We start from the raw sequence: 14,597 nt of genomic DNA, 5'->3' as shown, positions 1-14,597 counted from the left end.
GTATCAGCACAAATTTATGTATATCTAAATGTCTATATCTACTCTTTATATAATAATATCAAATTTTAGTTTATAGAAAATATATAAATATCATGGATCGAGAATACCTATGCCAACATATCAGGAATCCCCCTATCTGTTAGCAAAGTACTTGAGTGGCCAAATCAGAAATCAAAAGATTGTTTATTAGGTATAGAAACGGCAAAAGGAGTAACATAGATGTGATAAATACTAAACTGAGGCAAGTCATGAGAAGCTTGATAAGTCACCCTGTCTGCTAGGGATGGAACTCCTGTTTTCCCCAATCCTCTCATCTCCCCAGTAGCGTGCCAGGTAAACACAATAGGGGTTTGGCAACAGGCTCCACTTTCTAGATTTCACAAGGAGGCTTTCTTTATAAACACTTTTTTTGGAGTCATTTTAATGTTAATGAATCAGCTATAGGTTTTGAACATGAATCAATCATCAGATATGCCTCCCTGGGAAGCTTTTCCATTGTGTGTTTTTTCATTTTCCCTACTGCGTGTTTATATTTGCAGCATGATGCCTTGATGGGTTCCAGTAGTTTAATACAGGGTCTTTTTTCCCCATTTCCATGTTCCTAGTCAACAAGTATGAATTATACCAGATTAACAGACTATATTTGGAGTTCAGATGGCTTACAAATATTATGTTTATATTTATCTTTGTTTTACATGTTGGCTCTGCAATGAAAAGAGAGAAATAACATGGTGTAAATTTACATTGCAATATGTTGAAAAAGCAATATTCATGACATTCTTTCTGAGACAGCACTTTGAGGTGTTGAGCTTTGAGATAAAAGGCTCACAAAAACTGAGGTTTTTCCCATCTGCCCTTTTGCAATACGACTTTGGAGCTGCTCCTAAAAAATAGGTGAATTATATTTCGCACACTCCTGAATTTGGACTCATCTAGGGGCTTGTTTTCCAAAAAGACATTGTGCCCATTCTGAGCCTAAGCCTCAAAAATCCTTTCAGAATCCTGTTCTCCCATTTGAAAACTTGCCCAGTCACCGTGTGTAAAATTCTGGGCTAGTCAGTTGGATGATAAAAGACTTGTGGCCCAATTGCTCTCATTTTTCCAGCTGACAGCCAGCCAACCACAAAAAAGACCTGAATGAATGAGCTCGTCTGAGGCCGAAAGACTGTCCAGCTGAACCCAGCCAAAACTGCTGACTCAAGAGTCATGAGTCAAATAAATGGTTATTGTTTTAAGCCCCCAAGTTTTATGCAATTCATTATTGTCATGAGTTGAAATTTGCCCATCTCCCATTTCATACATTGAAATCCTAACCCTCAGTGTCTCAGAATGTGACCTTATTTAGAAATGGAATCATTGCAGATATAATTAGTTAAGGTTAGATGAGGTCATACTGGAGTAGAGAGGCCTCAATTCAATAATCCAGTATGACTTGAGTCCTTTCAAAAAGGGAACATAGACAAAGACATGGATACATGGAGAACGTCATGTGAGGAAGATGGTAGAGGTCGGGGTGATGCTCCTGTAAGCCCAGGAACACCAGTGTCAGCCGCACATCACCAGAAGCGAGGGGAGAGACCTGGAATGATTCCCTCTCAGCCCTCGGAAAGAACCAAACCTGCCCACACTTTGATTGTAAGCATCCAGCCTCAAGAAATGAGACAGTACAACGTCTGTTGTTTCAGCCTCTCATTTGGTGATATTTTGCAAAGACGAACCACTTTAAGCCGTGGACTTGTCTCTCAGGAGATGCACAATAGGACCTATGCCCGCAAGATGTTTGTACTGATTTCAGAATCAGACACTAATCAGAAAACGAGCAATATCATGTGCTATCCTGTATTGCTGGTGACAATGAGTGATGAGGGCCATTATTTGGTGGAGGGAGGACTGGCTGGATATACTATGCAAGTCATCAAGGGAGGAAGACACTTGCATGACTGTACCTCGGACAGATCAAGAACAAGAGATAGAATATAAGAAACAGCAGAACTAAAGGTTCGGGTGCTCAAATGAAGAGAAGTTTGGAAAAAATGCATAAGTGAAATCAGCTGAGTTCAGACGGGGTCGTGTTATGGAATTATAAGGAAATGAGTATGTGGTGTACCCGCAGGGTAGAAGGGGCCAAGTTCCCCCAGAGCTTAGTCATGCCATTTGGACCTTATTTACAAATACTGGAAATTTATAAAAGCTTTATGCAAGAAACTTCACGTTGTGGGTAAAATATACGGAGGTGGAACAGGTTAGAGGGAACAAAACCACTGAGCACTCTCTCCTCATAGTCTCGCTGATGAGGTCCTAAGCCGTATGTCGGTAGCTTATTTTAAAGAATAAATGGGGGTAGGGTATTTGAGGAATGTCCTGGTTTCCTTGAAAGATTTGAAGTTTGGATTTTGATTATTCTGAAGTTAATGTGTTTACTGGATATAGGGATGAAAATATCCAGCCTTCAGTAATCATAGGCTAAAGGGAGAGGTCATAGCTGCTTATGTGTATCTGTAAGCCTTTTAATTCAACTGCCTCTGTTTCCCCCAGGCAATCAAAGTTCAGGAGGTTAAACATCAAAATGCAACAGGAGAATTCATTTTGGAATCAGCACCAGAATTTAGGTCACCTCTGCTCACGTGCTCTTGTCCAAGCAAGACGGTGCCCCGAGCAGCCAGGCACATTCTCATAATTGTAAACTAGTGCCCTACTAGCTTTGTTAATGAGATTTCAAAACAGCTTACAACAAATTAGTATATGTTGCCCTAACTGGGGAGTGATGCATGTAGTTGTGATTAGAAAAGGAGCTTTACTATAAATCAGCATTTACCTTTTGTCGTGCAGAAAATAATGGAAACAGCAATTTATTTTGCATGTCTCTCAAAGTTGAAAATCATGTATATTTTGTATTTTACCTTGGTTTTATCCACACTGGAGAATGACTTCCTTTCTTTTAAAAATAACTCTGAAGTTCTCAAATGTTAATTTAAACTTTGGATATATAATACAATCCTAAATAATTATTTCAAACTTAATTTAAAAAATTAGCTAGCGATATTCATGTTATGCAGTAGCAAACATATTAACAAGTCTTAATTTTACCTCATCAGTATATCTCAAAAATGGTTTGGGTCTTGCTATATACCCTTTTTCTCAATAGTAATGAATGATGCACACAAAGGTATATAGCACAGTTGGAGAAACCAGTCACTGTGTTTAAATAAACTAACTTAAAAAAAGAAAATACAACACTACTATATAAAAATTCTGAGAATTCCAATTGGAGTAATTCTCTCATAAATAAAAGCTGAAGTTCCAAGGGAAGTAGAGATTTCCAAAGAAAGAACGAGCAGGAAACAACAGTATATATATGTGTGTGTGTGTATGATCAGAAAAAAGAAGTATTAGCAAAGGGAAAGATAGAAAGATAAACGGATATTATACAATCAGAATATGCTTCCAAAGATCTGGAATTATTCATATTTTAAAAATTGTAAGACTCAGAGGTACATCTTATTAAAGCTTTCTAATTCACAGTTCTCATACATTAGAACTTAGAAGAATATAAGTACATGTTCTATCAAAAACTCATTTGTGAATAAATATATGTAAAACATGTATTAGATGTACATGTAACAGTGGCAATCTTTTAGCATTCTTTTTAAAATGCAAAACTACAGAAGCAAACCATTGAGTTGAATCAGAATTTGAATAAATACCACATGTGTGTTTGTTATACATAATGGATGCTTTCTGTTTTTAACATTTGATGTATAAAGATAAGTTTTAAAATGCTTCAGAATATTATCAACCCATGTCAATTGTTATCACTAGTCCTGAATTCTTTATTGTGATTCACACACACTGCATGCTCTCCAAAAAAAGATATTTCAAGCAAGTCATTTATCCTACACTTTTTGCATACACTAATCTCTAATGAGAGACAACATTTATGGTTAATAAGCTATGCATAAAGATATTTAATTGTAACCATTACTATTCTGAGGAAGGAGGAAATAAAAATTGAACTGTAGAAATCAAAACAACTACAGATTTTAGTTTAAATCAGATATATTTATCACAGTACCCTACATAACATGAAAAATATTCATAAACATGCTTTTAAAACAACTTGTTTTCTCTAGAATTTATCAAGAAATTGAAAACCTACTTGAAAAAATAATGACAGAAAACTTCTATAACCTGGTAAAGGAAACAGACCTCAAGTCCAGGAAGCACAGAGAGTCCCAAACAAGAGCAACCCAGAGGCCCACATCAAGACACATCAAATTAAAATGCCAAAGGTTAAAGACAAAGAGAGAATCTTAAAAGCAGGAAGAGAAAAGCAATAAGTTACCTAAAAGGGAGCACCCATACAACTGTCAGCTGATTTCTCAACAGAAACTTTGCAGGCAGAAGGGAGTGGCAAGAAATATTCAAAGTGATGAAAAGTGAGGACCTACAACCAAGATTACTGTATCCAGCAAAGCTATCATTCCATCATAATTTAGAATCTAAGGACAGATAAAGTGCTTCCCAAACAAGAAAAAGCTAAAGGAGTTTATCGCCACCAAACCAGTATCACGTGAACTGTTAGCGGGACTTCTTTAAGGAGAAGATGAAAGACATAAAAAAGGCCATAAACACATGTCTATCCACAATTGAATCTAAAAACAAAATAAACAAACAAACAGAACAGAAGCAGACTCATAGATACAGAGAACATTTTGAAGGTTGCCAAATGGGAGGCCTTTTGAGAGGATGGGTGAAAAAAGTGAAGGGATTGAGAAGTACAAATTGGTAGTTACTTAATCATCATGGGGGTGTAAAGTACGGCGCAGGGAATATAGTCAGTAATATTCTAATAATTATGTATGCTGTCAGATGGGTATGAAGTTTATCCTGATGATGCCTTGGTAAGTTACACAATGTCTAATCACTGGGTATACACCTTAAACTAATATATTGTATGTCAATTATAATTGAAAAATAAAAAATAATAAGTAAAAAAGAAAATAGTAGTACTCATATCCTGAAATGATATTTGTGCCTATTTAAAGTTTAAATATATAAGTGGTGTTGAGAAGTATTGTTATATCCATGATTGGGTTTGAAAAATCAACAGTTCCATTTCAATTCAGCCAAGCAAGCAACTGATTTTAAACTAGTTTTGTTTTTTTTTAATGAGTTTAATATCTGTTTTCCCCCAAAAAACAGATTTTACAAATGTAGATGAAGATCGAGACAGCAAGAGCCTGCGGTTTAATACTCATGTTATTTTTACATTATTGTTTTGTATCAACATCTCATTGCCAAAGTCATGCAGAGCACTGGGATCATTAAGCTCACCATTTACAAAATTGAAAAAAAATCTGGAAAATAGTTTCAGTTTTCATGGGGCTTTGGCAAAAAGAAACCTAGATAATTTGTGTTATATTGTGCCAGTAACATTTTTGAGCTGGATTCATCTCAAAACCGTTAAACATTTTTCCTAAAAATGAAGAAAAACTGATTCTCTAGCCTTTCTTTCTGTACTGTAGGTTTCAGAGCTTGACTTTCAGATATGCCAATTTGGATGTCAAAACGTAGAGCCGAATGTTCCTTTATTATGAGAGTCTCAAACATGTGTTGAAATTTGGCTGAATTAAAAAACTAAATATGCCTAGAGTTAAACATCTTGAGCCCTGTTTGTAGTGAGCTTCTGGCATTTAATTTTGATGGCTCCATCACGTGCCAATTTCTAGCCATGACTACACAAATTTTCATTTGTCAACATTTTGCGGTGTGATTTTCTACACATTTTATTCATTAGATTATTGGAGGTTTTATTAATTTTTCTAAGTCTGTAAATGCCAGAAGGACATATGGATAGTTCTGTGGGGTATAATTGCTTTTTCTATTATGACTAGATATATTTGTTTTATAATAGAAACAAACTCTAGTTGCTGATTTTTAACTCATAATTATTATTTGTCCTTAGAGATAGCTTTCTTTGAAAGACTATCATTTGCCAAGGTTCAAACTTTGAAGTAAATCTACTTTCCAGTTACTTTTTTTTTTTTTGCAAAAGGACAGAAAAATCAAGATGATAAATTACCATTACAGTGAAAATTCCAATAAAAACTTTTGTCAAAGGAATTTAAACATTTCTTTAAATGAAAACAAGATAATATAACAATTTATGTATTTAGCCTTAAATAACATACTTTGTTGTCTAATTTTTTTCATATGTACATATATCAACAAACTTTACTGTAAATTTTTTGAGGATGACCTTTTTCTTTTTTTTTAAATCATAAGTAATATTAGACACAATGTGATCACATTATCCTCAAAACACATTTTCCAGTTAGGTGGTTAGCTGAGCTTTTAATTAATAATTTGAGTGATAAAACAATTGCATTTGTATATTATAAGAGGACACTAATGACAAATCACAAGTTAAACTAATTTTGTAGCTAGTTGTAATAGCAATGACATATGTAAGAGCAAAGTTTGATTTCTTCCTGTTCTTTCATTATACTAACTGTAGAAAGTTAAGTTATAACTGTGTTAAAACAGATTCAAATATTCAACTTGTTTTTCTACAAAAGATATGTGAAAGCAAGGGAAAATAGTTGGCAGTTAAACATGTATATATATTATTGAAATAAAAAACATTGCCAATCAGTAGAATAAGTGTCAATAAAAGAAGATCAATCAAACCTGGGAATCAGGAAAACTTGGGTTTGAATTATGACTTTGTCACTTAGGAACTTTTTAAATTTCTATATAACTTGCTTTAATAAGTTACTTAAATGTCTTTCAGCATCATTCATGCCTCTTATTTTTTATGATAATGTTGTGAAGTGATATTATAATTAGCAAAATATTCTTTGGGTTCAATAACAATTTGTTCTCCTCTTTCAGATAATTAGAGGTCTAAAGCAATAATTTAAAAAATGGAATAGCTCACTTTAGAGCTAAATAAGATTGTTTACAGAATTACATCACATTTGAGGTTGTAAAATACTGTAGAATAATTCACTTTTTAAAGTGCCACATAAAAAATTCTAAGTAGCAAAGAATAATCAGAATAGGAAAAAAAAAGAATGCTTAAATAATTTACTGAAAACAAGAACCAACATTTTATAACATGGTATAAAAATGGCATGTTTTTCTCTATAAATTAAACTACAAATTATAAAGAAAAATTTTCATCTTATTAACATTTTTCATCTACACTGAAATGCTAACTCAACAAAAATTATTCAAGTGGAGATGTTTTACATAATTTTAAGATAAATGTATGATAGTGACATATTTTAATTCAATCTGACTTTCAGCATGATCATAAATGTTGCCATTTTTGAAAAAGAATTTTGAAGGGTTTTATCAGTTTTTCCAAGTGTCTATCTTAAACTTTGATATGGACATCATTGTCTTTTATAGACTTCATAATCTTTTTTTTTCTTTAATATTTGACTGGTCTCACTCTGCCAGATTCATTCTCTTAAAACCATTACACTTAAAACCATTCATTCTCAATGGTTTTAAGTGTAATTATATCAGTTCTTTAACACTTCCTTTGCCTTTATGGACAGAGATTTTTAAAAGCTTAAATTCAAAATTTGTATGTTCTATTTGCAATATACTAATTATATTTTTCATTGCCATGACAACATAGTAAATATGTTAATATTAAGTAGTATGTTATTGTACTAGTCAGGATTCTTCAGAGAGAAAGAACTAATAGGATATTTACCTGTCATCTTTCTGTCAATATCATCTATCTATCATCTATCTATCTATCTATCTATCTATCTATCTATCTATCTATCTATCTATCTATCTATCTATCTATCTTCATCTATCTATCTATCTATCTATCTATCTATCTATCTATCTATCATCTATCTATCTATCATCTGTCTATCTATCATCTATCTATCATCTATCTATCATCTATCATCTATCATCTATCTATCTATCTATCTATCTATCTATCATCATCTATCTATCATCTATCTATCTATCTATCTATCTATCTATCTATCTATCTATCTATCTATCTATCATCTATCTATCCTCTATCTATCTATCTATCTATCTATCTATCTATCTATCTATCATCTATCTATCCTCTATCTATCTATCTATCTATCTATCTATCTATCTATCTATCTATCATCTATCATCTATCATCTATATCTATCTATCTATCTATCATCTATATCTATCTATCTATCTATCATCTATCTATCCTCTATCTATCTATCTATCTATCTATCTATCTATCTATCTATCTATCTATCATATATATCTATCTATCTATCTATCCTCTATCATCTATCTATCTATCTATCTATCTATCTATCTATCTATCTATCTATATCATCTATATCTATCTATCTATCTATCTATCTATCTATCTATCCTCTATCTATCTATCTATCTATCTATCTATCTATCTATCTATCTATCTATCTATCTATCATCTATATCTATCTATCTATCATCTATCTATCATCATCTATCTATCATCTATCTATCTATCTATCTATCTATCTATCTATCTATCCTCTATCTATCTATCTATCTATCTATATCTATCTATCTATCTATCATCTATCTATCTATCTATCATCTTATATCATCTATCTATCACCTATCATCTATCTATGTCTATCATATATTTATCTATCTATCATCTATGTTGGCTCTAGTGAGTGGGGTTTATAAAGTGCCCTAAATGGCTTATTGAGATGTATGTGTGTAGAGTGAGAGAGAAACTCCATGATAGGTAATTCCAGGACCTGCACAATTTTCCTAGAGAACTAGTGTTCCATATTATGAAATGTTATCTCCTCTAAAGTTAAAGACAAAAAACTTCCCACAGGCTGTTCACCACGATGAACAAGGCCTAGCCCGTGGACTTCTTGTATGTGCTGAACTAACCCATCAACTAGGTACTTGTATGGTTGACAGTCTTGAATAGAATCCACAGTAGAGAGAGAGATCTGTAGCACACCTAGGCCTTGCAACTTGTCTTTTGTTGTTGTGGTTTTGTTTTTTGTTTTTTGTGTTACCTGCAGATCCAATGGTAACTGAGGTTATTATTTCTTGCTCTTTCTCTGAACCATTATAGTTCTGGTCATTGCCCTGCCCCTCCAAAGCTATAACACCTGTAAGGAAGTCCCCACATGTCATGGCTAACTTTCTGCGTGGCCTTGGCTGGGCCGTGGTGCACGGATATGTGGTCACTTATTATTCAGGCTGTTTCTGTGAGTTGTTTTGGGATGAGATTTACATTTCAATCAGTAAAGCAGATTACTGTTCATAATGTGAGTGGGTCTCATTCAATCAGTTGAAAGTTTGAATAGAACAAAAAATTGACCACCCATGAGCAAGAGGCAATTCTGCTAGCAAGGAGCTTCAGACTTGAACTGCAGTTCGCTCCTGAGTCTCTTGCCTGCCCAACTACCCATTAGAGTTTGGACTCACCAAGCCTCCACAATAACACAGACTAATCCTTAAAATGAATCTATCATATATGTATATATTTATATATACACATATACATATGTAATAAATATATTAATATATAATAGATATACATATTAAATATTAGTCAGGGCTCTCCAGATATATATCTATATACCTTTATACCTGTATACCTGTATATCTATATATCTGTATGTCTGTATACCTATATATCTATATATCTATATATCTATATATCTATATATCTATATATCTATATAGTCCCTTATTGTTACTGTTCTCATTGAGATTTAGTAACACTTTTTCTTTCTCTTGACCCTTAAGCCCAAAGAGCTATAATAGCTTCCTGCCTGGATAGGCTGGATGTTTGTTTCTTGTTTGTTTCCTTAACTTTTTCTTGTTTGTTTCCTTAACTTTTTCTATAAATATGTAAGTAATCCCTCCATTAGCAGTTCTTTTGAACTATCTGGGAGGAATTCATGTACATATGGATACCCTAACTTACAAATACCACACCTGTTTTTATTTTTTAAAATATGAAATTATTATGTGTTGGGTCATTAACACAGTCATACTTTGGGTCTTTTATGAAATTTTATGAAAGATATCACATCTTAAAATCAATCTCTCTGTTTGCAGAGATATGAAAATTCCTTTGTGAACTACTTAAAGTTCCTCTAAGTAATATGTGCCAACCATTATGTTCACCCATAAGACTTATGTGGTAAGAGGTGAATTAATTTAATTTGTCAAGTTTCCATTTGCAAATTGGAGAATCAGCTTGGCAGTTTTAGGTAAATGAGTAATAAATTCAACAGTTAAAATTTGTAGTGAAATTTTATAAATTATTAAAATAGCAAACAAAACATATTTATGATGTGAAATATTTGTACATCCAGATATCTAGTTATAAACCTATATTCTTCTCATTGAGTAATAATTTTAATTGGAAAAGACTAAACAAATGAGATCAAGCCGTGCATGCTACCTGACCCTACAGGATGGATGATAGCCCTTCATAAAAATACACTGAAGAGGCATAACTTTTTTATTGCCATATGTTTAAAAATAATTACAAGAACATAAAATACATCTGGGAACTTGTCTCAATAAGAAGTCTTGCTCCTCAGGGAGGAATCATAATTTAGAAAGCTGGAGTTTCTTATGAACTTAAATCTTCTTAGAAAGAGTCACATGATTTATTAATGTCCACTACTTCATAAGGAAAGAAAATAGGTCTTTAGGATCTCTGACTGAATGGGGACTGATAGATTTCCAGGACAAAACCAATGATGTTTGTAGAGAATTATGACCATGATCTGGGTTTAGGGATGGAGCTGGATGATTAACTCACTGCCTATAACCAAGAGCCTGTGTCCATTCAGCAGCCCACATAAAAAATCACGGTGTACTTTCAATGTGGATGATCCTAAACCATTCACACCTAAGCCCCACCCACTCGGCCTCCATAGTCTGTTTTCTCACCTTGGTTCTCACCAACTCTACCTGAGCCCAGCCCCCACCATTGGCTATCTGAACCTCAAGACTTTCAGGCTAATACCTTCTGCCCAGTAAAACGTCCATAGAAATTACTTTCTACTCTAGCAGAATATCTTCTTTAAAAAGCGGGACTAGCTCCTGCTCTACCAGCTCTTTAATTCCCTCCTAGCGTCCCTAAGAACATGAGACAATCTTCGCTGCCCTCGCGCCTTTTCCATGCAGTCCTCCCACCTCCCAGCGCCAGTCAGCTCAGCCTCCAGCCTCCAGCCTCCAACCTCCAGCCTCCAGCTCACCGCACTGCCTTCTCGCATCAGAGTCTTTACACGAGTTGCTCCCTTAGGCCGAAGAGCTCTAACTTATTTTTAGGTCTTAGCTTAAATGTCATTTCCTCTGGCAAGTTTCTCTGACCTTCAGTCTAGGATAAAACTTCTTGATGTCTGCTCTTGCGGCATCCTGAAATCTTTAAACTTCACTCTCTGGGTGCTTGTTTGATGTGTGTTTTCCTTCCCGAGGGATCTGTCACCCATGAGTACCAGGGCCCCGTGCTCTCTCTGTCACCACATCCCTGGCTCAGCTCAGTGCGGGACCCAGGGTGGGAATGACATTTCTTCTTTAACCAGCAAAGTTTCCTCAGTTCCTCTTAGAGCTGCCTCACAGAACTATAATAGAGCGAGTACTCAGATTTAAGGAAAATTAATGGAAGAAATGGCATTTAACTATGAGAGACTGATTTTGGATAAAATCCCCAGTGAGATTTTCCATGTCCTTTATATAACATTTTTAAAATATTTTAAATATTATTTATTGTATTATGTAGGCCTTTTTGCCCTCTTTGCCAGTAAACTTAGATATGTCATTCATTCAGAGATAATAGCTCTTCTTACTCAAGCTATTTTAGCACAACTATATTTCCTTTTTCTCCCCTTTCCTCTACCCCTATGATTATCATTCAGTTCTTTAAATGGGCCTTTGGAATCTGTGTCTTCTATGGTATGTGGCCTCGGATGCTTTTTGAAATGAAGCACAGTATAAATAGTAAATTAGAAAGAGCTGAACACCTATTTCAGTATTAATTCCTCCAGCAGCCACCTCTTCGATTTTACCCTCTTCTTTGGAAGTGTTGTCTTAACCTAACTATTGAGACCGAAAGCTTAAGAGAAGCGTCTCTGGTTTTCCAATGCTATCACAATTTACCAAAAATAATGACTACAGGTGCTTCTGCTCACTGGATAGAAGGTTCCTGTAACACGGTGCGCACTGCAAAGTCACACACTAACAATTCCAAGGCTCAAGGAAAAATAAAAGGTTAGAGACAACATATCAGACAATGAACAGAAATAATAATAATTCCACTAATAGTACCAGTGCTGTTCAAATGACACGGTAAAACTCTGATAAATGGGAGACTGCAACATGTGACTTAACTTTAGAAATTTTTTTTCTTCTGCTTATATCCATTTTAATGCCGAATTAAAGGATATAATGTGTTAAAGACATTTAAAAAGCCAGTAGTGGGAAAAGACAAATGAATCAATTTTTTTTCATATCCTAAATAATTACCAGAGACTGAAAATGTAGTGTTATTCATGGTTTCTTTCCAGTTTAAAAATTTCTATCCATTGCCTCTATCTTTGGTGTCACTGCCACCAATAAACACAGTATTGAGTTTATAAACCTAATTACTATCTTCAACTAGGACTATTAATGAGAGTACTTTAATGGAAGAGGGGATAAGAAAGGGTTGAGGGTGCTGATTATAAAGAAAAAAGTGAAACTTACAAAGATCAGGGAGAACTGCCCGGCGCATTTTCCCCGGAGAAGTCACTGGGCTGCATGAGACAAAGGGAACCTTCAGAGGCAACGGCGTCAGGCCCCGGGCCCCGGCAGCTTGCTGAGCTCGGCCCTGTTAAGGTACGTGGTGCTCATCCCCTGTACTAGTAACAAACTACTAACTGGGTGACTTAAATTACTGACCTTAACAGGCTGGGAAAAGTGTGCATCATTCAAGCCAGCTTCCGTGCTCAGCAGGTCTGATTTCCCGATTTACCAAACTCTCGTTCTCATGAGAATTCAAGTCCTCGTTTTGATCACCAACAGACCATGTTCTGAGATGGGAGGTAGAGGCCACGTTTGATCTTTGCGGCGGAGGAACTGAGACGAAATGAACATCACAGTAGCAGTGCTTCTCAAACTGTAATATTCACACCACCTGGAGATCTCGTTAAAAAGCACGTTCAGATCCAAGTTCCATTTGTCAGGAGGGACCTCAGATGATGCATCTAGAAGATGTGTATTAGTCCACAGAACAGATGTTTATTAGCAAGAGTCTGGAGCCACACTCTTCAAAAGAAATCTAAGACATACATGTAACTATAAATGTTTCGGTAGCCGCATTAAAATTGTAAAAATAAATAGGTAAGATTAATTTAGTAACATCTTATTTAACTTAAGTATATCCAAAATAGTATTATTTCCACATGGAATCAACAAAAAAATTTTAAGGAGATATTTTTGCATTCTGTTTTCATATCTCTATTTGAATGTTTCATTTTCATCAAAAATACCTGGTGTATGTCGATTTCATAAAATTTACAGTTGAAAAAGTAGATTCACATCTCCAGTTGTTCCAATCACATTTAAGCATTTTCCAACACCTAACTCAAGCATCAGTTTTAATAATTAAATTTAGCTCATTAAAATTAAATAAAATTTAAAATTTGGTAGCTAATTTGCCACATTTCAAATGCTTCGCTGCCATATGTAGCTGGTACCTACCCTACGGGACAGCACAGATGTGTGGTGCTTACCTGTCCCATAGGGTAGGCACCAGCTACATCTGGCAGCGAAGCATTTGTAACAGAAGACTTGAATGCAAGTTTCAGAAAATTACATCCGATTTCTTCCTCAGTAAATATTATTTGAACTTTTAACATGTCGCAGATATTTTGCTGAGCACTTTAGCTAGATAAACTAAAGGGGGGAAGCTAATTGTAAGAATACAAAAATGCCTTATAAAACCCAAGAGCAGGAATTTAGCTGGGTCTCAGGCACTGGAACTTAGAAATGTAAACCCAGTAGGAAAGACGTTTTCATTTGCTCCTGTCTGCTTGGAAAGGACACTCCCTGCAGAACAACATCTGTCTCCTCTCTTCCTGCACATCATGTGTGAAGGATGTTTATCCCCAAACTCAGGTTACATACTCTACTGGTTATTTTACCCGCACTCCTCCATTGCTAAGGTCACCTCGCTTTCTCTTCTCTCTGATGCAGGCATGGGGGCTGCAAGTTGCATGCATCGGACTCCCTTGCTAGGTGGCATTCGGGTTTTGTCCAGAATCCGAGGGAGACTGCAAGTTAGGGGAACCAGAGAAGGAATTTCACATTTTTTCCATAAGCTGTCACTTTCCCTTTGGTAACAGAGGGCAACTATGGCTCTATGTGTCTCTGGAGTATCTTAGCACCTTTATCACCAGGTGCACTCCGAGCAGATGCTCCTTCCAGATACACACGCCCTTCCTCTTCTGAGAAGCAGCCATGCTGTCCCCTCTTTGTAGGTATTTGGTTTTTTGGGCTCCTGGATTCTGGTAGCACCATCTCTGCACTTTTGCCAGTGGGTAGCAGCTTCAGGG

Source organism: Miniopterus schreibersii (genome assembly GCF_964146895.1).
Source record: "Miniopterus schreibersii genome assembly, chromosome: 2".
NCBI classification, from domain to species: domain Eukaryota; kingdom Metazoa; phylum Chordata; class Mammalia; order Chiroptera; family Miniopteridae; genus Miniopterus; species Miniopterus schreibersii.
Note: the sequence above shows the minus strand (reverse complement) of the source record.